The 22507-nt window shown below is 31.9% G+C and overlaps 1 protein-coding gene across 1 annotated transcript in view; it reads right to left on the reverse strand.

Moving 5' to 3' along the window:
- cacna2d2a (calcium channel, voltage-dependent, alpha 2/delta subunit 2a) overlaps nt 1–22507 on the reverse strand; it is a 227959-nt gene that overhangs the window by 95183 nt on the left and 110269 nt on the right. The window lies entirely within an intron of this gene.

The raw sequence follows: 22507 nt of genomic DNA on the forward strand, positions 1-22507 counted from the left end.
TAATATATATAGGTAAGGGAAAATGGAAGAAAATGGAAGCAGGAAAAATAAATAAATAAATTTGATTAAAATATAATATTGCATATTCCTCAATACTGAGCATACATAATTTTTAGTAAACTGGAGCAAAGATAAATTATTGTACCTCAGTAGCCTATTTTTCTCAGTATCCATTGCTTTAAAATCATTTTTCATTTTTTTAACAAAACTGCAGGACTGGAGTAATGATGCTAAAAATTCAGCTTTGCATCACAGGAATAAATTACAATTTAAAATCTGCTACAATAGAAAACAGCTGTGTTAAACTGTAATATCTCACAATATTATTGTTTTTACTGTATTTTTAATCACATAAATGTAGCCTTGGTGAGCATAAAAGTCTGCTTTCAAAGCCATTTATTAAATAGATATAAACAGATAAATAAGATATAATAAGATATATATATAAATACAAATATATAACATAAATATATCAAATAAGATATAGATAAATATTATGTATATAAATATTACTGTTAGATGTGTTTAGAAACATACTGCATAATGCATACAGCATAGTACAGTATATAATGCATACTGCATATAATTTTTAATATATGCAAAATAGTACGCATGCCTAATATGTTACTGTTTATGCATATGCATGAATAGTTCAATGACTGCAGTCATTTTACATTAATGCATTTTAAAAATTGGTCTTAATGATGTTTAAAACTGGAGTAAAAACAAATTATTAAAATTATTATTTATTACTTATTACTATGAATAAAAAAAACTATAAGCAGTATGCATACCGCAGAAACAGAATAAGTAGTATGCTAGTATGTGATTCCAAAATAGCCTGTTTCTCTCTGGTTCTCAGTCCATGCCAGTTCTATTCCCGTCTCTCTCTCCGGTGCCAATCCAAACAAACCAGACGCCAACACCACAGTGACAACAACAGCGCCTGAGCTGGTCACAAGGCAGCGGTCAAAAACGCTGACAAACCTACACAACCCTGCAACACACACACACACACACACACACTCACAGCGGTGTCTCCTGAGACTCTGTCAGGAGATCAACAGATAGAGACAGAAATAGAGCGAGAGAAAGTTCCATTCCTTCAAATCAAAAAGCCAGTCATTCGTGAGCGATGACCTCCCGCCCTCTCCAAACCTCTCTTCCGGCCCCTCTGGGTCTCTCAGGACAGGACGTGGTGCATCTAAAGCTCCTTTCCACAAGAATCCCAAATGCACAACACTGCTGCCAATGTCATTCTATAAAAACAGGTGCCTTTTCCATTCCAAAAATTTGAAGGGCAAATCAAGTATTTACATTTATATTAGAAAAAGAATGGCTTTACATGACTTTACATAGCATTGTTTCGTCATTTTAACGACTTAACGGATGCCTAAAAGGCTGCCTTCAGTTCAAGGTCATGACAATTTTAGATGTTTATTAGAAAAATAATTTCATTCTGATATTTCAGATTTTTCTTTTATCACACAAAAAACATGGTAATAGTTCTTCAAATAAATTTAACAAAAATAAACCTAATGTAGTACTTGGTGAGGTAATGTGATGCAATGATGAAAAAAATATGAAAAAAAAAAAAAAACTATTTTGAATATATAAAGTAAATATGCAAATAAAATTAAAATATATAAAATATGAAGCATATGCTTTTAATAATATATATATAAAATAGATATAGATAGATAAATAAGATATAAATATTATAAATATATAACAAATATAATACAAAATCATATATAAATAATACATATATTTACACACATAATATTTAATAACTATATGTATATGTATATATTTATAACTGTATATATATATATATATTGAATATATAAATTAAATATGTAAATAAAATTTAAATATATAAAATATGAAGCATAAGATTTTAATACTATTTATTAAATAGATATAGATAGATAAATAAGATATAGATAATATTATAATATAAACATATAACATAAATATAATATCAAATAAGATTAAAATATTATGTATATAAATATTACATACCTACATACATAATATTTATTAACCATATTTTATAACACACACACACACACACACGCACACGTAATATTTTAATATTTTGACCAGTTATATTAAAAATAAAAATACATATTTTTAAATATTTATTTATAGGGTAAATTTATAAATTTAAGTCATACATTTTTTTTTATCAATATACTGTCAAAAAAACAACATTAATTATTAATTTTTTTTAAATTAAGATTTATACATTATCTCAAAGCTGAATAAGCTTTCCATTGATGTATGGTTTGTTAGGACAGGATAATATTTGTTTGAGAAGTTAATCTGGAATCTGAAGGTGCAAAAAAATCTAAATATTGAAAAAAATCAACAAAGTTGTCCAGATGAAGTTCTTAGCAATGCATATTACTACGTGAAAATTAAGTTTTGATATATTTACAGTAGGAAATTTGCTAAATATCTTCATGGAACATGATCTTTACTTATTATCCTAATGATTTTTGCCATAAAAGAAAAATGTATCATTTTGACCCATACAATGTATTTTTGGCTATTGCTACACATACACTTAAGACAGGTTTTGTGGTCCAGGGTCACACATGTGCATTACATCAGGCCAAAAATCTGCCTGAAAAACACAAGGCAATGAAAGAATGACAAGGAAAAATATATTTATTTTACTGAATTTATGCTGACACGCTTTGTTCATACCAGCACACAGAAAAATGCAGCGTTAAATTCATTATTTACAATTATGTTAATAAGGCACACGTATTGTAGAATGACCCTCATACTGTGCAAAGGTCACATGCTCTCTGAGGGGTTTAAAGGAGGGATCCGAATGACAGAGAAAGCGAAGAGGACTAGGAGGGACAGAAAATGAAAGAGAAGACAGAATGAGCAGAGAGATGGAGAGGGACGGAGCAATAAGAGCTGAAGCGAGAAAAGAGGAGCAACTGATAGAGAGGAGAGGAGTAAAGCGGAGAGGATGGGCGGCAGTAGACTCTATTAATAGAAGTTCTCTGCAGAGACAATCCCTCTGGCGGAGTGTGGGTGTCTCTAGTGAGCCAGTGGGCTGCAGTGTGTGTGTGTGTGTGTGTGTGTGTGTGTGTGTGTGAACTGTAAACATGTGAACTGTGATCTTACAGTTGTGCTTAGCACTCAGCACAAGCGGTCTGTCCACACACACCTGTGCTCAACACACTAACACACCTGTCAAACACTAATAATGGACTACAGACACATACTATAATGTTAAAGGCTCTCATACTACTAACAAAAACAGGTATGAGGGTATTACCATGTTCTTTGCGCATCACCATACTGATTTTTTTTTTTGGGGGGATTATTTTTAGTTTTTGCTTTTTTTTTTTTTTTTTTTTTTTGCTTTTTTGTTTATTGAATAATTGGGTAATTAGTTGACTAATTATGTCAGGTATGATGGATGATGTTGATAAAAATTGCACTCTTCTGTGTACTTACAATTTTATTAAAACTAAAAAATGAAAATGAAAACTATTATTATTTTAATAACAAAAACCCATATAGACACATTTTAAATAAATAAATAAATAAATAATAATAATAATGACAAAACAAACTAAATTACTAAAACTTGAACTAAAATTAAAATGAAAACATAAAATAAAATGTAATTCAAACAATTAAATTACAATATCACTAAGAAACTATAGCATTTACTTTTTACTATATTATACTAATTTATCATTTACTCCAGGTTATATTTCACCACCAAATAAAAACAAAACAAAAACATCATACTTACGACAATTAATCACACTGTTTGGAGATCCCATATTTAATTATTATAATTTTTTTCTCACTGTAGTGTTAATGTCTGTAGTAACTAGGTGGAAATATTACATTAAATTACATTTTATTAATTATTTTCTATAATGTAATATTAAATAATATCATTTACATATTCATTTTGTTTAGAAAAAGTTGAAATACTACAATTACTCTAAATTAAAAAAAAAAACAAAAAAAAACGAAAACTATTATTATTTTAATAATAACAAACCTATATAGACATATTAAAAATAATAATAATAATAAATACTTCAACTAAAATTAAAATGAAAACAGAAAATATAAAATAAAATGCAATTAAAAAATTATTTGATGTATTTCAAACAATTATAAGACTTTTCGAAATAGACTGACATTATATTTATGACAATTAATCACAATTTTTTTTGAGATCCCATATTGAATTATTTTTATTGATATTATTTATTTATTTTTACTGTAGCATCAAGGTGTAAGCAGCTAGGTGGAAAAATTACATTAAATTACATTTTATAAACTATTTATTTATTCATCTATAATGTAATATTATAATATTAAATAATATAATTTACATATTCATTTTATTAGTTAATATGTATTATATATATTTCAAATTATATAAATTGAATTATATTATAGTAATTGTTTTTTTAAAAATAGTAATACAAATTGAAATTGAAATTGATAATAAAGTTTAAAGAGAAACACTACAAAGATTTTACTATTCAATAATATAACAGACCGAGACTGGTCATAACATTTATATAGTTTTTGGGGTGATAATAAATGTCCCTCAATATCCACACCCGAAATCAATTCCACCCTGAAATCGATCCCCATGTGGGATTTGATTCTAAATGAGATATTCTAACCAATTTCAAAAATAAATGGCAGAAATGACTCAGCAGAATATGAATTAGGAATCACTCCTATATGCGAGTACAGTAAGTTTTCCCAGGGTACTCGAGCCCATCGTGTCCCTCAGGCTGCAGGGCCCATCTGTTATGACCGGTCTGTTTCTCATCTGCACCCTGCTTCAACTCCCTCCATCCCTTCACAATGAACACACATTCATACACATGCCTATTTATAGTTTTCCAGCCTATAACAAGAAATATAATATCAAACTTTAATTTAGTAGAGTATTACATTAAAGACAAAAAGGATGGATGATGTTCAATTGCAAAATACCACAAATCAATTACAGCGTGCTACGGCCAACAGAAACGCAAATGGATTGAATCAGCCTCCATTTTACTCATTTAAATTGATTGCACCCAATAAAATTGTGACAAAATGCTCAAGAATTGTGTTGCATTAACTCATTTTAATTAACTAGACCGAAACAAGCAGCAAATCCATTGTTCAGTTTGTGCATTTGCTCCGCCAAAGCGCTTGCTGCTTGGCTGCGTGCAAGTCAAATGTAGCAAAATGATGACAGTCAATAAAACAATTGAAAAAAAAACAAATGAAATATCAAGAGAGTTTCCGTTCAGCGCTCCTCTGTCTGTGATTACAGCCGGGCTACTGGCGGTCAGCTTCTGTTGCTATAGAAACAAGCATCTTTGTTCCACATCCATAATAATGCTGATTTGTTCTTTTCATTTCAGTGTGTTTCACCTTCTTGTCAGTTCGCTCGCTCTCGGATTCGACAGGTGGGTCATACAGATGTAAAAATCTGCCATTGTTTAGTCGCCCTCATGTTGTTCGTGTCAGAAGCACAGCTTTCTTTTGTTAAAGGAGACTAAAGGTCCGTTTTTCCACAGAAGAAAGAAAATCATACAGGTTTGGAAAAACATCAGGGAGAGAAAATAATGGCATTTTACTTTCTTAACTAGTTAAGCTGCTTGTTGTTTCATGTTTGACCGGTGTAGCTGTGACGGATGACCAGTGATTTTTTTTTCTACCAGCAGGGGGAGATGGACTCATCAGCAGACACTTCTTACATTCAGAATAGCATATTCCCATTATAACTGTCAATTATACAGTTGAACTGACTTAATACATTCACTGAAATGTGTAGTATACAACTAGAGCACATGGCAGACTGTATCCCATGATGCAACGCACTTGACTAGATCTTTTTAAGGAAAAGGCAAATGTTTTCGAGTCAGTAACTGATCAGATTGCAAAGTTACGTCATTTTACAATAATTACTTATTACTTATTTATTTCCAAAACAAAAATGTAAACGTAAAAAAGAGAGATGCGAACAGATTTGAAATACCATGCAAAATATCCTGAAAAATATAAAAAAATTATGTTTTTTTTACAAATTTCTAATATAATTATTTGATCAGACTGCAAAATTAAGACATTTCACAAAAAAACGATACAACACAAAATATCTTGCTGAATGTTTTTTTTAAAAAAAGGCATTTTACAAAAAAAGTATTAAAAAATGTCTATTTTAAATAATGTAAAATATCTTGTATTAAAAATAGCACGTTATTCTATTAAATGTTTAATATAACGTTTAAATGTTTAATATAATTGGATAAATAAGACATTTTAAAAGTAACAAAACGGATGCAAAATAGATAAAAAAAAATAAAGTAAAATATATCATGGTATTTTCACAAATGTGTAAAATAATTATTTGAATATAGTGCAGAGTTAAGACATTTTACAAAATACAAAAAGTAAAAAAAAAATTAAAAAAAAGGAAATATATTTAAAATAAAATATCTTGTATTAAAAATAGCATGCTATTCTCTAAAGTGTTTAATATAATGTTTAAATGTTTAATATAACTGGATAAATTAGACATTTCAGTACAAAAGTAACAAAACATTTTTAAAATATTAAAATACTTAACGTAAAATATGCTTTAAAAAGAAAGTGCTATTATTTTAGAAATGTCTAATATAATTATTTGATCAGACTGCAGTTAAAACATTTTACACTTACAAAACAAAATGCAAACAAATATCTTATTGAATTAAAAAAGTACGCTATTTCTTTTTCCAGACATGTCTAATATAAATATTTGATCAGACTGTTAAGACATTTTACCAATGTATTTTCACTTTAAAAAAATAAGTAAATAAACAAATAAAAAATTATTAAAATAAATTAATAAAAATATAATGTAAATAGATTTAAAATAACATCATGTCTTTCCCAAATTTAAAATGTAAAAATGATAAGCTTATTCTCTGAAGTTTTTTACAGAATTATTTGATCAGATTTTGGACATTTTACATAACAAAGTAACAAAAAAAGAGATGTAAAAAGATTTCAAATAAACAGATATTCAAGTAAATAGATATAAAACATGTACACTATCAGTCAAAAGTTTTTTAACAGTAAGATTTTTAAGTTTTTTTTCTGCTCACCCTTCTGCATTTATTTTAAATATTTAAATGTTTTTGAGCAACAAATCAGCATATTAGAATGATTTCTGAAGGATTATGTGACACTGAAAACTCAAATAATGATGCTGAAAATTCTGATTTGATCACAGGAATAAATTACATTTTAGAATATATCCAAATAGAAAACAGTTATTTTAAATAGTAAAAACATTTCCAAATGTTGCTGTACTTTGGATCAAATAAATGCAGGCTTGGTGAGCAGAAGAGACCTTTTTAATTAACATTAAAAAACTTTTGACTGGTAGTGTGGATACATGTAAAATCTCTCGGAATAAAAAATACTGAAACTTAAAATTTTACATACATTATGTTGTTTAACATCCTATTTTTAAAAACAGTGCACAGTATGCAGAAAACCGTACACTAGTACTCCATTGCAAAGGTTGCCACACGCAAATGAACTGACACCTGCAACAAACCCCACATTACAAGCTGCTATTTATCAATTAATACCTACTCAGTATCAATTAATACACACGGACTCAAATGAACACATCTTTCATCTTTCAAAGGCTCTTTTGAATGTGGCTCAACTCATTTCATCATCTCCATCCACATACATTCACAGCAGCCTTTCATGACGGCCTCAGACACTTTGACATTTAAATTACAAATGATCTCTGTGTTATCCATGGAGACAGCTTAGAACGGAGCCCGTATCTCCTCCAGACACACACTAATTAGTTTATAATTACAGCACACACACACAGACGCCGTACCCCCCGATCAGATCTTTAAAACACACATCGCACAGTACGCAAACCATTTATTTAAGGAATCTGATGGATTTCAGAGTGAAACGGGATATTCACCTAGAATATGAGCGGGTAATGGGCGGGATTTGATTTTGTCCATCACAGATTGATTAGATTTCAGTCTGGGAGCAAAAAATCCAGAGGCGAAGCAAGAATTATTATCTAAATATTATTGCCTCTGTGTGTCATGACATGCAACACTGTGTCATTAAAACTTCAATATCAAATCACAAATTGATTGGATAATGAGTGACTCTGTACCACGGTTATTATCGTTAACTAAAACTTCAATAAAGCTGAACATATTTTTAAAAAAGCTCATTCAAAATGGTAATTAAAAATGTAATAGTATTAACCGCTAATACAAAAATAACACCGCTCTATACAACAGTTGAAAAAGAGGCATTTGTGTCATCAGAAAAGGAAGTCGATTCAGAGGTGGAGCTTCATTAAAGATTACAAAAAAAAAACTTTTATCACTTTAATAATGTGCATTGATGAATATAAAACCAAGAACATTGTACGAAAGTAAACAGGGTATATTAATAAATACCAATAAAATGCATACAAATACAAATGCATTATTTTTCATTACAGAAATAATAATTAATAATAATAATAATAATAATAAAACAATGTTATTAATTACTTATAATGTTAATATTTATTTATAGTTTAAAATAAATAGGATTATATATTTAATATTTACATTTAAAGGAATTTTATAAAATATATAAAATACACATGTGACCCTGGACCACAAATCTATAATATTTTATAATCTAGAATATTTGTAGCAATAGCCAAAAATACATTGTACGGGTCAAAATTATCTTTTTTTCTTTTATGTCAAAAATCATTAGGATATTAAGTAAAGATCATGTTCCATAAAGATATTTTGTAAATCTCCTACCGCAAATATATCAAAACTTTATTTTTGATTAGTAATATGCATTGCTAAGAACTTCATTTTGACAAGCGATTTTCACAGTATTACAATTTTTTAATATTACAGATTTAATTTAATTTAATATTTACAGATTAATTTAATATTTACAGACTATCCTAACAAACATACATCAATAAAAAGTTTATTTATTCAGCTTTCAGATGATGTATACATCTCAATTTCATTTTTTCCCCAATTTTTGTGGTCCATGGTCACATAAATAAATATAAACTAAAAATAGGTGTGTATGTGTGTGTATAGAGACATCCTATTTTGGTATCCGCATTAAATTATATTTACAAAAGTGATTTTATATACATAGAAAGCATAAAAAAAGCAATTAAAGTGTCTCCTTTAATGTCTCAAAGTATGTTTATGAAAAGAAAATGTCAAAATATGGGTGAAATAATGTTCCACTGTCATTCAGTTTAACAGATAAATGTATGTAAAAATTAAACAACGTACTTATTCTGACCTGCACTTATTCCATAAAAGAAAAATTACTAAATTTTATTGCATTTTAAATGAAACGTCTTGCTGACAAAAGACCTAGTGGTTTAAAGGACAGTAAATCTGTCGGTTTCACTTTCGGTTTGTGAGCGTGTCACTATAGGGCATTATGCGCATCGACAAATTGTTTACAATAAAACCAGCAATATTTGAAGAAGTAAACAGGGTCAATTCTGATTTCACTCCAGGAAGCGATTCATCTTCAGTGGTGATTGTGTTAAGTTTAAAGCGGCTGTCAGACAAGTTCGCTGACGGATGATCCACCGCAAAGGAGCGACGTTTGGCACGGAGCAAGAATTACTGCTGGAATACAACTGCGCCACATTCCTGTCAGAAAAACTTCAATAGTGCAGATGCGCTCATGTTTAAAGTTTAACATGCAGTTGTTTTCTGTTTCCTGAATATATCAATGCGTGCTTTATTCTGTCTGACAGACGACTCGTCTATAGATTGTAGTGGTGGGCGTCAGGACGAAAGACAAAGTGACAGGAAGGCAGAGAAACTGAGATTTGCTCACTCATACAGTAGATGATCCTTGTTGGTCTTGCACTCAGAGGGCCTGACTTTCCATCAAAACCCATTACATTCACTCATTACACACTGGACAGTTAAGACAGAGAAAAAGAGAAATGTGAATGTATTGAATCCTCTAAGAAATAGGTCTGATTTAACTTTTCATCACTTTGTAAGCTGTCTATATCTTCTAGTCTGAGCGCTCCACTGATCATACGTATCGCAAACCAAACTGGAAAGCTATGGCTGAAGTCACTACTTGTTGTTTTAGTATCACTGATATGCTATTATGTACTATAAACATTTTTTTACAAGTTATACATCAAGACTACTGGAGCATATTTTCATAAAAAAAATACTATCTTTGTGTTACTTGCCGTTTATTTGTAAAATACAAGTAATTACGGAGTTAAAATTGCTTCTAGACCTTTTTTAGTGTAGTTTTTGTAGTTTTCACTTCCATTTTAGCTAAAGAGCCAGGCTGTTGTTTTGCATAAGTTTTTTTTTCTTGTGCACAATACGACTAGAGTCATTTGTTAAAGGAGAACTCCACTTCCAGAACAACAATTCACAAATACTTTACTCACCCCCTTGTCATCCAAGATGTTCATGTCTTTCTGTCTTCAGTCGTGAAGAAATTATGTTTTTTGAGGAAAGCATTTCAGGATTTTTCTCCATATAATGGACTTATCGCTTTAACATATCTTCCATACATTCAATTCCCTTGTATAATTTGTATATAGCACATCTGTACTTACATTATATTGTCTATTGTGTATTGTCTTTCACATATTTATTCTAATTAATTGTTTATTTGTCTATTGTTTGTGTCTTTTCATATATTTATTTTAATAACTTGTTTATTTTTGTTATCTGTGTCTTGTCACTTGTGATCCTGTCTGTGCACTGGAAGCTTCTGTCACCAAGACAAATTCCTTGTGTGTGTAAGCACACTTGGCAATAAAGCAATAAAGCTCTTAATGATTTCTGATTTCATTGGTGCCCCAATTTTGAACTTCCAAAATGTAGTTTAAATGCAGCTTCAAAGGAGTCTAAATGATCCCAGCTGAGGGTCTTATCTAGCGAATCGATCTGTCATTTTTTTCGGAAATAAAAAAATTGTTTACTTTCTAAGCACAAAAGCTCATGTAGCACAGGCTCTGGGATGTGCGTTCACGTTTTATTGATTCACGTCGGAAGGTCACGTGGAACGTAGGCGGAACTACAGACCCAGTGTTTACAAAGCGAACGTGCAAAGATTAAGAAAATGCAAGTAACGTGAAGTCAAACGCTGTTTACAAACAAAAAGGTACAACGATGTCGGATGTTTCTGAAGTTGCAGGAGAAAATAACATGGAGTTTTTCGACATACTCTACCTTTTTAAGCCGGAGTACACAGACGATGAACACAGGCGATTCGAAGACGTGATTCGTAGTAGTGATGGGAAGTTCGGATCATTTTACCGACTCGGTCTTTGAGTCTCATTCAGCAAAATGAACGAATCGTTTTTCCAAGTCATTTCATTCATTTTAGCAAAATCAGCATCACGTGACAGCCTCATAAGATGAACGAATGACTCGAAAAACCTGAAGACTCGAAACAGGTGAACTAATTCCAGTACCGAACTTAATAGGATGTTGCACATGCGCGACTGAACGAATCACTGAATGAGTCACACAAGATGACTTGTTCTTCCCGAGTCACATTAAAGATTCGTTCAAAATTAACCTATAATCCCAGAGCCTGTGCTACAAGAGCTTTTGTGCTTAAAAAGTATACAAATTTGTATTTTTCAAAAACAAATGACTGATCGTTTCGCTAGATAAGACCCTTCTTACACGGCTGGGATCATTTAGAGCCCTTTGAAGCTGCATTTAAACTGCATTTTTGGTTCAAATTTAGTTCAAATTCGGGGCACCAATGAAGTCCATTATATGCGGAAATGTTTTCCTCAAAAAACATAATTTCTTTACGACTGAAGACAGAAAGACATGAACATCTTGGATGAAAAGGGGGTGAGTACATTATTTGTAAATTGCTGTTCTGGAAGTGGACTTCTTCTTTAAGAAAATAAATAAGATCAACTTTAGTTCGACATCAAATGCAGATTTGTCTGTGGGGCCTGAGGGTCCAACTACTTATTAGAATACAACCCCAATCCCAGGGCTTTTAAATAATTACTGAGTGTTTGGGCAGCGCGCAGATGTTCATTTTATTGCCAATAAACAAATAAACACGTAGAAATAAACAGCTGCAATTGCCATGCGTAACGCATCAGTGTGCTGTATGTAACACAGTCTCATTTCACCGGCCAAAACACATCTAGTCCAAAACAGATCAGGATTTATTTATAAAATGGTAGCATATAAATAAATCTATCATTAATTAATTTAAATAAATGTATAATAATAGTAATATTATTATTATAGAAATTGAATATATAAACAATATTTATACAGTGTTTGTTATGTAAAGAAGAAGGTGGTTATGTTATTTCTTATAGTTGATGCATTCAAATCAATGTATAATTAGTGTTATTATAGAAATTAAATATATAAACCTATACATTATCTAAACCAGGGGTGGTGAACTCCAGTCCTGGAGAGCCGCAGCCCTGCAGAGTTCAGCTCCAGCCCAAATAAAAACTCACCTGCTTGTAGCTACCTAGTAACCCTTCAGATCTCGATTAGCTTGTTCAGGTGTGTTTGATTAGGTTTAAAGCAAAACTCTGCAGGGCTGTGGCTCTCCAGGATCGACGTTTGCTACCCCTGATCTAAAAATATTTTTTTTTTTTACAAACGGGGGTTTGGTTATATTATTTTCTTTATATTTTCCTATAATTTAAATAAATGCATAATTAGTGTTATTATAAAAATTAAATATATAAACTTTTAAACTACACATATTTTGATTATATTTAGCATTTTAATTATATAATTCTATACAGTTAAACCAAAAATAATTCATACACCAGATATAATTTTTTATATTTTTTACTAGTGGGTGCAGGACCCTATACTCTTCATTTAGGTAAGTGAGGGTAGCAAAATAATTATTATTAAAGCGTTTTTTCTTTAATTGCTAATGCAACCTTTTTTCACCACAGACTGAACAAAATTAAGCATTGCTTGGTAATTGGTTGGCCTAAACTGGTATATATATATATATATATATACACTATATTAATATAATAAATAATTTAAAATTTAAAAAATAAAAAGTATATTTATAGCAAGTTGCATGCATACAATGCATACTATTAAATTGTGACAATTAAATTAAATGTGAAGTTTTTATATGATATAATTAGTATTGTAGAAATTTAGTAGTCCTACACTATTTATGCATATTCTTATGATTTATGATTATATGCATATGCATATATACACGCATACAATGTAATTTCTCTAATAATAATAAATCTTTATGTAAGCAGAAATATTACTGTATAAATTCTTTTTTCTTTTTTATTGAATTACTTTTATATACACTTTCGTAAGAAAGGCACTACATTTTATTATCGTGAAAATATTAAGTATGCAGCAAAATGGCATTATAATGAGTGTCAAGCGTTGTATCTTTGTGTCATTCTTCATTTAAAACCGTATTATTTAAAATCCCTATCCTTTTATGGATCTCTCCGCCTTTCTCCTTCATAACCTGTTTTTCTTACACCTTATTTCCTTCTAATTTCTCTCCTTTTGTGGCTTTTCTATTGCCCGTCAGATCGTTGGAGCTGCAGGCAGCACAATCGCTCGGTGAATATTCCAATCCTCCGATAAGGCGAGGGAATGCTGGCCTGTTGCATTGTGGGTAATATGGTTGTCTATTGTTCTGTGAAAGGACTCCATTGAGGAGTCTGTGTCTAGCGGCAGATAAAATCGTAACACGGCGTGGACACACTGCCTGATAACGGTACGATTCACGGCAACACACGCATACACACTGCAGCAAGCTTAAACTGATCTGGATAAGAGTGTTTTAACGAACAAAGACGAATATCGAAAGTCAAAAGAGCCCACCCACAAGAATCTATGATATTCTGGACTCTAGATACGGATCAAGTTCCTCCTTCAGTGGGACTTTTTCACTAGTTCATCATCTTGCAGGAAGAAATCACAGGCATACTCGCTTAGAAAACATATAACACACAATTTGAGAAATAATTTGTGTAAATAGAATGATAATTAGGGTTATGGGTTTGTTCAAATAACCCTCAATATGAGACCACAGCAATAGTTAAAAGTCCATTAAGACTTACATTATACAGTATGCGTAAAATCATATCACAACACATTAATCATAACAACATGGTTAATTTTTCCAGAAATTCAATCCAAAATATTTTATATACTAAATAATCATGTACTTATTAAGGCTGCCAAATCGATTAATCGTGATTAATCGCATCAAAAATAGAAGTTTGTCTTTACATAATACTGTATATGTGTGTGCACTGTGACATACATGCATATATTTAAGAAATATATGTAATATGTCTTTATATTTTTAAATATAAATATACACAGTACACACACATAAACACAAACTTTTATTTTGGATGCGATTAATCCATTTGACAGCACTAGTACTAATAGCAGAGAACAACTTTCTTATTAATAACAAATGTGCAAAAACAGTTATCAGTGAAGTAACTTTGAAAGGGAAAAAATATATATATACATATAAATATATCTTAAATACTGACTGTTTTTGAAAATATATAAATAAATCTAATAAAGCCCATCTCTGATCATGATTTAAAAATTAGGAATTTAATGACATGTCAATGACAATGCTCAAATGTAAGAAAAAGCTTAATAAAATAATAAATAATAAAAAAACTTTAAAAAATAAATCATTTTTTTTTAATCATCATCTGTGTCGATGGTAGGTATAACACAGACATTTGGCAAATTTAACAATTTAAAAAATAAAATTAATAAAAAAAATAATAATTTTTTTTAAAAAGTAGTTAAAGAGAAGCAGTAAAAAAGAAAAAAAAATAAAGTTTAAAACTATAATCATCTATCTCTTAACAAAGGTCCAATAATTGGACTATGCAATAATGAATTCAGTGAATCTTTAACAAACATCACTAATAAACAGACCACAACTGCATTAACAGCACCGATGCATTTCACGCTAAATGTATCTCTCCTTACTATTTCAGCACATCTTGTCCTACATTTGTTCATTTTTCTCCTCTTTCTATCCTTATTTGAAATGTTTTTAAATAAGCGCTTTTCCAGGAGAGAGCCAAAGAGCCGCTGGCCCTCTTCAGAGCCGTCCTGAGAGCGGCCAATCAACAATCAGCCGCTGCCGTCATAACCCTGTTATTTGCGACCCCGTAATCATTTCCATCAAAACGCAGCGATGTCCATAAAATCTGCAGACAACATCCAAATCACAGGCAACCTTTTAGAGAGGATACGCATCGAGTCAAGGACACACACACAGAGAGAGAGAGAGAGAGAGAGAGAGAGAGAGAGAGTGAAATATATAGATGCATGTCAGTACAGATATAGTTGATGCACTATAGGCTCATTTATTACACATATGCATCGACCAGACCGACACATAACCAGATCATCTACCAGCCATTCTGACACTCACACACACCGTAATCACCATGCAAATGGCCTGTTAACATTTCCCAGGGATATCATTTACAATTGAAAAGTGTGAATGTGCTTGAAACGTCCGGCAATATTGAAGGGACGAAATTGTTATCTGTCATACGAGCGCAAACATATTTATACATACGGCAGCCGCTCAAATGGCTGTCAAAACAGGTTTTCCCTTCAAAACTGTATTTTTTTACACTCTCGACCAGCAATAGAAAACCAAACATTTTGCCAATTATTTAAAAAAAACACCATGAAGATAAAAAAGGAAAGGCAAATAAAGCAGGTTATTTCAGTTTTTATATATTTTAGTTGTGCTGCAAATAAAATTGTACTCATGAATACAAAAAAAAAAAAGAGAAAACTTTTTAAAAAAATTCTACTGATCTTACACATTTACAAAGAGGAGATAAAAAAACTATTCAGAAATTGTCTAGAAATGATGCCAAATTTAACAATTATCAAAAAACACAAAAAACAAAACATAAATACATGCACAGAAAGGAGAAAGAAAAGAAATAAAGTTTAAAACTATTATAATCTATCCTATATCAGTGCAATAAGTGGACTACCATATGTGACCCTGGACCACAAAGCCAGTCATAAGTAGCACGGGTATATGTGTAGCAAAAGCCAACAATACATTGTATGGGTCAAAATTATCAATTTTTTTTATTCATGCCAAAGTCATTAAGATATTAAGTAAAGATCATGTTCCATGAAGATATTTTGTAAATCTCCTACCATAAATATATCAAAATGTCAATTTTTAGTAATCTGCATTTCTAAGAACTTCTAAGAACATTTGGACAACTTTTTATATTATTATTATATTATATAATACTTAGATTTTTTTTGCACCCTCAGATTCCAGATCTCGACCAAATATTGCCCTAACAAACCGTACATCAAAGCAAAGCTTATTTATTCAGCTTTTAGGTGGTGTATAAATCTCAATTTAAAAAAATGACCCTTATGACTGGTTTTGTGGTCCAGGGTCACATATGTAAAAATGAACAATGAACAAATAGTTAAGGTTATTACCTTAAATACAGAAGTATGAGCAATGGTAGTTTTGAATGATGCCTTTTTAGCCAACACTGTAATAACTTTTCAGAATCTCAAAATAAAAAGTCATTTTTAAACTGATCTAAGACCACATACAACATTCACAAAGATTCAGACACCTGAGACTAAAAAATAAGCAATGACAGACAAATTATGTTTCATTAGAAGTAATTTCAGTTTAGTTTTTCGGTGCGGCACAGAAGCAAGCATGATTTTTATGTTATTTCCTCAGCGTGAAAGACGCTGGATGATAAACAAAAGAAAAAAGCTTGTGCTGCATGAAAAACAGGTCCCGAGTCTTCATTTTTCCACCTGATAAACAATGTTCTCTTGCAAAAGTAAGCAAGAAAAACCCTCAAGACTTCCTGCTTTTATGCTGAACTTTCAAACATGCATTAAATTGTTGCAGTACTTGAATCAACGCTGTATCGACGGACTAACTAGCTGTGAAATAAACCACTGATTGTTTTCCAAATGACTTTATGCTAAAAGAAGCAGAAGATTACGGCTGATCAACATGTGGCGCTTTACTTTATCTGAACCTGCGAGTATCAAATTTATGACAAAATGACTCTGCAAACAGCACCATTTAATTCAATGCAAGTGTTAAAAACCTCATCAACAAATTGTGAACGTGTCCACGGGAGAAAAGGTGCCGTTTTCAAAAGAGCTAGTTTTCTCTTTTCACTTCGCCTCCAGTCACACACACGCGCACACGGAGAGAAAGCCCTTCATGGAGGTTTAGTGTGTGATGAGATGGGCTGTTGTCTTTTGGAGCGTGGCGAGGTGGATTTGGGGAGCTATCGATCTGAATCGCAGCTGTATGGAGGGATCGATGGAGAGGCTTTAGAGACACCTCAACCCCTGAGCCCCGTCTCCTCGTTTGGCCGGCCTCGCGACGCCACGCGGTAGACCACAAACTCCTCGTGGTCAGGCAACTTTCATCCGATTTATATATAGACTGTGCAATCATTTACAATTATGTTCTCTGCGGATGCTTTCTTACTAAAGCGACTCCAAAAAGTGCACATGTGGTGTAAGTGGCAGTTATGAAAGCCGGTATCGAGGAAAAAAATCAAGTAATAAGGCGAGACCTCAGGCAACAAGACGAGAACTGCATGGCAATTACATACATGGGGCTAATAGCGTTTCTGAGAACACGCTATAAAATAAATAATCTTTAATGGTATTCGCAAAACATTAGAATCTTTATAAGGTCTTTCAGAGATGAAAGTCACTAAAATTATAGTTAACCTACATTGCTGAAAATTGACTCACCCTCAGGCCATCCAAGATGTAGATGAGTTTGTTTGTTCATCAGAACAGATTTGGCGAAATGTAGCATTACATCACTTGCTCACCAATCTGCAGTGAATGGGTGCCGTCAGAATGAGAGTCCAAACAGCTGATAAAAACATCACAAAAATCCAAAAGTAATCCACACCACTCCACTCCATCAATTGAAGCGAAAAGATGCATGTTTGTAAGAAACAAATCCAAATTGCTTTTGGCCAAAATAGCTAATTTGACCTCATAATCCATAATAATGCTTCCTCCAGTGAAAAAGTCATCTTGTCTGAATCAATAAATATGCACAGATCAAGCAATGTTTACAAAAAAAAAACAGTTCTCAACAAATATGCTGGTGGATTATAAACTGTTATTATGGATTATGGACTGATTATGAATTTGTTTCTTACAAACGCGCAGCTTTTCACATCACAAGACGTTGATTGATTTACTGAAGTCTGGACTGGAGTTTGGACTCTTATTCTGACGGCACCCATTCACCGCAGAGGATCCATTGGTGCAAGGGTAATGCTAAATTTCTCCAAATATGTTCTGATGAACAAACAAACTCATCTACATCTTAGATGGCCTGAGGGTGAAAAAATTAATAATTGGGAAACTATTCAAGTCACATGTAAAAATATCTGGATTATAACAACATACTGTATTGAAGGAAGGAAGTAAAGCACAAATACGACCCTGGACCACAAAACCAGTCTTAAGCAGCACGGGTACATTAGTAGCAAATAGCCAAAAACACATTGTAAGGGTCAAAATAATCAATTTTTCTTTTATGACAAAAATCATTAGGATATTAAGAAAAGATCATGTTCCATGCAGATATTTTGTAAATTTCCAACCGTAAATATTTTAAAACATAATTTTTGATTAGTAATATGTATTGCTAAGAACTTCATTTGAACCACTTTTAAGGCAATTTACTCAGTATTTTGCACCCTCAGATTCCAGATTTTCAAACAGGCCAAATATTGTCCTATCCTAACAAACCATACATCAACAGAAAGCTTCAAAAAACTGACCCTAATGACTGGTTTTATGTTCCAGGGTCACAAATAGTTCATGTGACATTAGTGGTTCAACCGTAATGTTACAAAGCCAAGACAAAAAACAGCTTTATCCAACAATTCTTTCTCTTCTGTCAGTCTTCGACATGCGTTCATGAGAGTACGACGACACATGCATGTGCTGCTGATGCAGGAGCCGGCGTTCTGACATAGCTCATCAGCAGTATATTCTGGCCGGGCAAAAAATTGCAAGTCATCCTCTCTGTCGAAATCTTCAGAAATGTTTACGAAGTTTTATGTACAGGCAGTAATAAATGACAATTTCCATATTTGGGTGAACTATCCCTTTAAGTGAACAAGTACAGTACCTCACGGCCAATGCAGAAGGTTTTCTATAGAACTAGAGAGCGCAGACAGTACAACTGAAGACGAGTGATCTTGTGTTAGGACTGAAAGTATGCAGTGCAGGTAAAGAGTTTCTCTCTTTCTCTCTCTTTGACCTTTCTATTTTTCCTTGACTTTGATGCGAACTACCCGCTTCTTCCGCATGCAGAAGTGTGATGGCTCCCGGAGAGAAGCATCAGAATATTCAGTGAAGACGTGGTTTGCAGAAGTGCAGAGGAGGCTGAGAGCTAAAGCAGCCTGAGTGTTTCTACCTGGAGGAGAGACACTCCAGTAAATTACAGAGACGACTCCAATCAGGATGCTAAAATTACAAAAGCTGAAGGGTCACCAAGGCAACCACTGGAGGCAGCGCGTGCAGACGACATGCATGTTGATGTGCGCTGGACTGAAAGTATGGGACGAGATTAAGAATCATTTCATCATGAAGAAGGCTCTTATATCTCTCAGGCTGTTCACAGCACAGCTCACAGTAACATACTACTTATGCAGTACTGTACATATACTGTGCCCAGTATGCAGATCTGTATTTTTGCATTGCAGGCAACCTACAACATTCATATATAAAGTAAATGCATAATATAATAACAATATTTAGTGTATAATGAAACTACATAAATAAATACATACACATTATCTCGTCACTCTTTATTCTTCATTCTAACATTTTAAAATAAAATAAATAGAAATAAATATATACTACATAAAATGTATACTATAACTATATTTAAGGTATGACTAACTAAATACGTAACTAACTAAATAAATTATCTCTTCATTTTGTCTGCCAACATTTTTAAATAACATAAATAATGAATAAACTAAATGCATAATATAATAATATTTAGTATATAATAAAACCCCAAAATGCATACATTATTACTTCTTTTTATTTTCTAATCATTATTTAAAAATAAATAAATAAATAAATAGAAATAAATATATATTATATAAACTAAATGTATATTATAATAATAATATTTAATATACAATCTAATAAATAAATAAAACATTATATGCATGATTTCTTCATTGTGTCTGAAAACATTTTTAAAATAAATTACAGAATATTTTTAAAAATAAACTAAATATTTAATTATAAATATGTTTAAATATATAAAATGTTTAGAATAAATAGATGTTTCATTACAGTTAATAAATAAATAAACAAATAACAATATTATTTTAGAAATAAATAAATTAAATTTACATGACCTCTAAATATAGATAAGTATATAATGAATAAACTAAATATACAATTAAAAAAAACATATTTAGTGATAATAAACAAACTAAATAAAAAGAAATACATATCATATATGATTTTCTTCATTTTATCTGCCAACATTTTTTAAAACCGTATATAAATATAAATAATATATGATAAAAATTATATATATATATATGGCATGCCACTTGCTGAATGAGGCCAAGGGACATATCTAAAAAGTTTTGCATATACTTCACTTGCTATTTAAAAAGTATCCATTCCAATCATTTTTGTCATCTCTTGGCATATTTTCCCAGTGTGTCTTTCTGGTATCTGTACAGTACGTCCATTTCTCTGACCACTAATGGCACGGATCGGTACTACATTTGGTGCCAGCTTTGCCCTGCAGCCAAGCAGTGCAGCTCTGCCACAATAAAAACAGTGTTTGAGATAATTGGCTCTTCAAAGTGGAACGAGAGCTGCTCTCTCTCCCTGGCCCCTCTAAGTGCCTGGGGTCCATTAGCCATTGAATACATTACCGGCCTTAGAGGGCCATCTTTAAGACCTTTAATCAAGCTAAAAGTAGAGATGTATAAGAACAACCACCATTCTGGACCTCTTCCATTTTTACGTCCTTGAGCGTACAGAGTGTACGGCTGTGAATTTGTTCTAGCTGTTGTATTTTCTTCTTATTTTGTTATGCCATTTATTTTATTTCTATCAGCTTGATACTTTGGTTTAACTCAGTGTTAAACTGTATGTGTTTTTTAATCACCCTCCTATTTTTTTTTAACAAGCATTCAGTGAAATAGCTGTCTGAGTTTTAAATTTTAAAGACAGTTTTCATTTGTCTCTATTAACTTGAAGGGGTAGTTTGCCCAAAAAATAAAATTTGGTCATCAATTATTGTTCCAAACCTATATGACTTTCAATGAAACACACAAAGACAGTTGAGGTTACAATTGGGGACATTCAAAGCTTTTTAAATGGACATTAAAGCATCATAAAATAGTCCATACAAAGTCTTTTGAATCTGTACAACAGATTTATGTAAGAAACAGAGTCAAATTATTCCAACGAATCAACTGATCCAAACTGGTCTGACACTGATTCGATTCTCTAGTTCAACTCAGTGAGTGATCAAACCATACCAGCTGATGGTAGCCATTGACTTCCACAGTATTATTTTACAATAGTATAGAAGTCAACGGCTACCGTCACTTGTATGGTTATCAACGTTCTTGAAAATAGCTTCTTTTGTGCTCAACAGAAGAAAGGTTTGGAAAAACTTGATGACGAGTAAACAATGACAGATTTCCAAAAATGTTTAAGGCACTTTTTCACTAAGCCGTATTTCTAAGAAATCCATCTGCTGCGGGTGTAAAATGCAGATGTAGAGGGCTGTGGGAGTCTGTGAACTCTTTGTAAGTCTTTATAGCTGCAGGTTGAGCTTCTGGAGGCAGGAGGCATATCCACGGGAGAGATAATGAACACACAACCTGCGTTACTGACCCTCCAGAGGAGAGAGACCCACAAAATGAACATGATGGAAGAGTGAGACGTGTTTGCCTCAGGCGTCTGATGTTACTGATCATGTATGACTGTCTAATACACTGAGTGTGTGTGTGACTGACTGAAATCAAATACTACCACACTGTGCAGTACATACTACTATTGTTTTTTTGTTTTTGTTTTTTAAATGTGACAAACGTCATGACCTTATTACAATGCTTGAATCTATGTATAAAAAATATGCATAAAAAATGCAATACTAAAGAAAACAGAATTTCACATTGTATTGTGGAATACAGTGTTTCAAATCAAATCAGAACACCATAGCAACTGCATAGCAACACAAATAACTGCACAAAACACCTCAGCAACCACACAGTGACACCTAAATTACTTACAACACCTTAGCAACTGCATAGCAACACATTCAAACTACTCATAACACTTTAGCA

This window comes from Labeo rohita, chromosome 6 (assembly GCF_022985175.1).
Source record: "Labeo rohita strain BAU-BD-2019 chromosome 6, IGBB_LRoh.1.0, whole genome shotgun sequence".
NCBI lineage: Eukaryota > Metazoa > Chordata > Actinopteri > Cypriniformes > Cyprinidae > Labeo > Labeo rohita.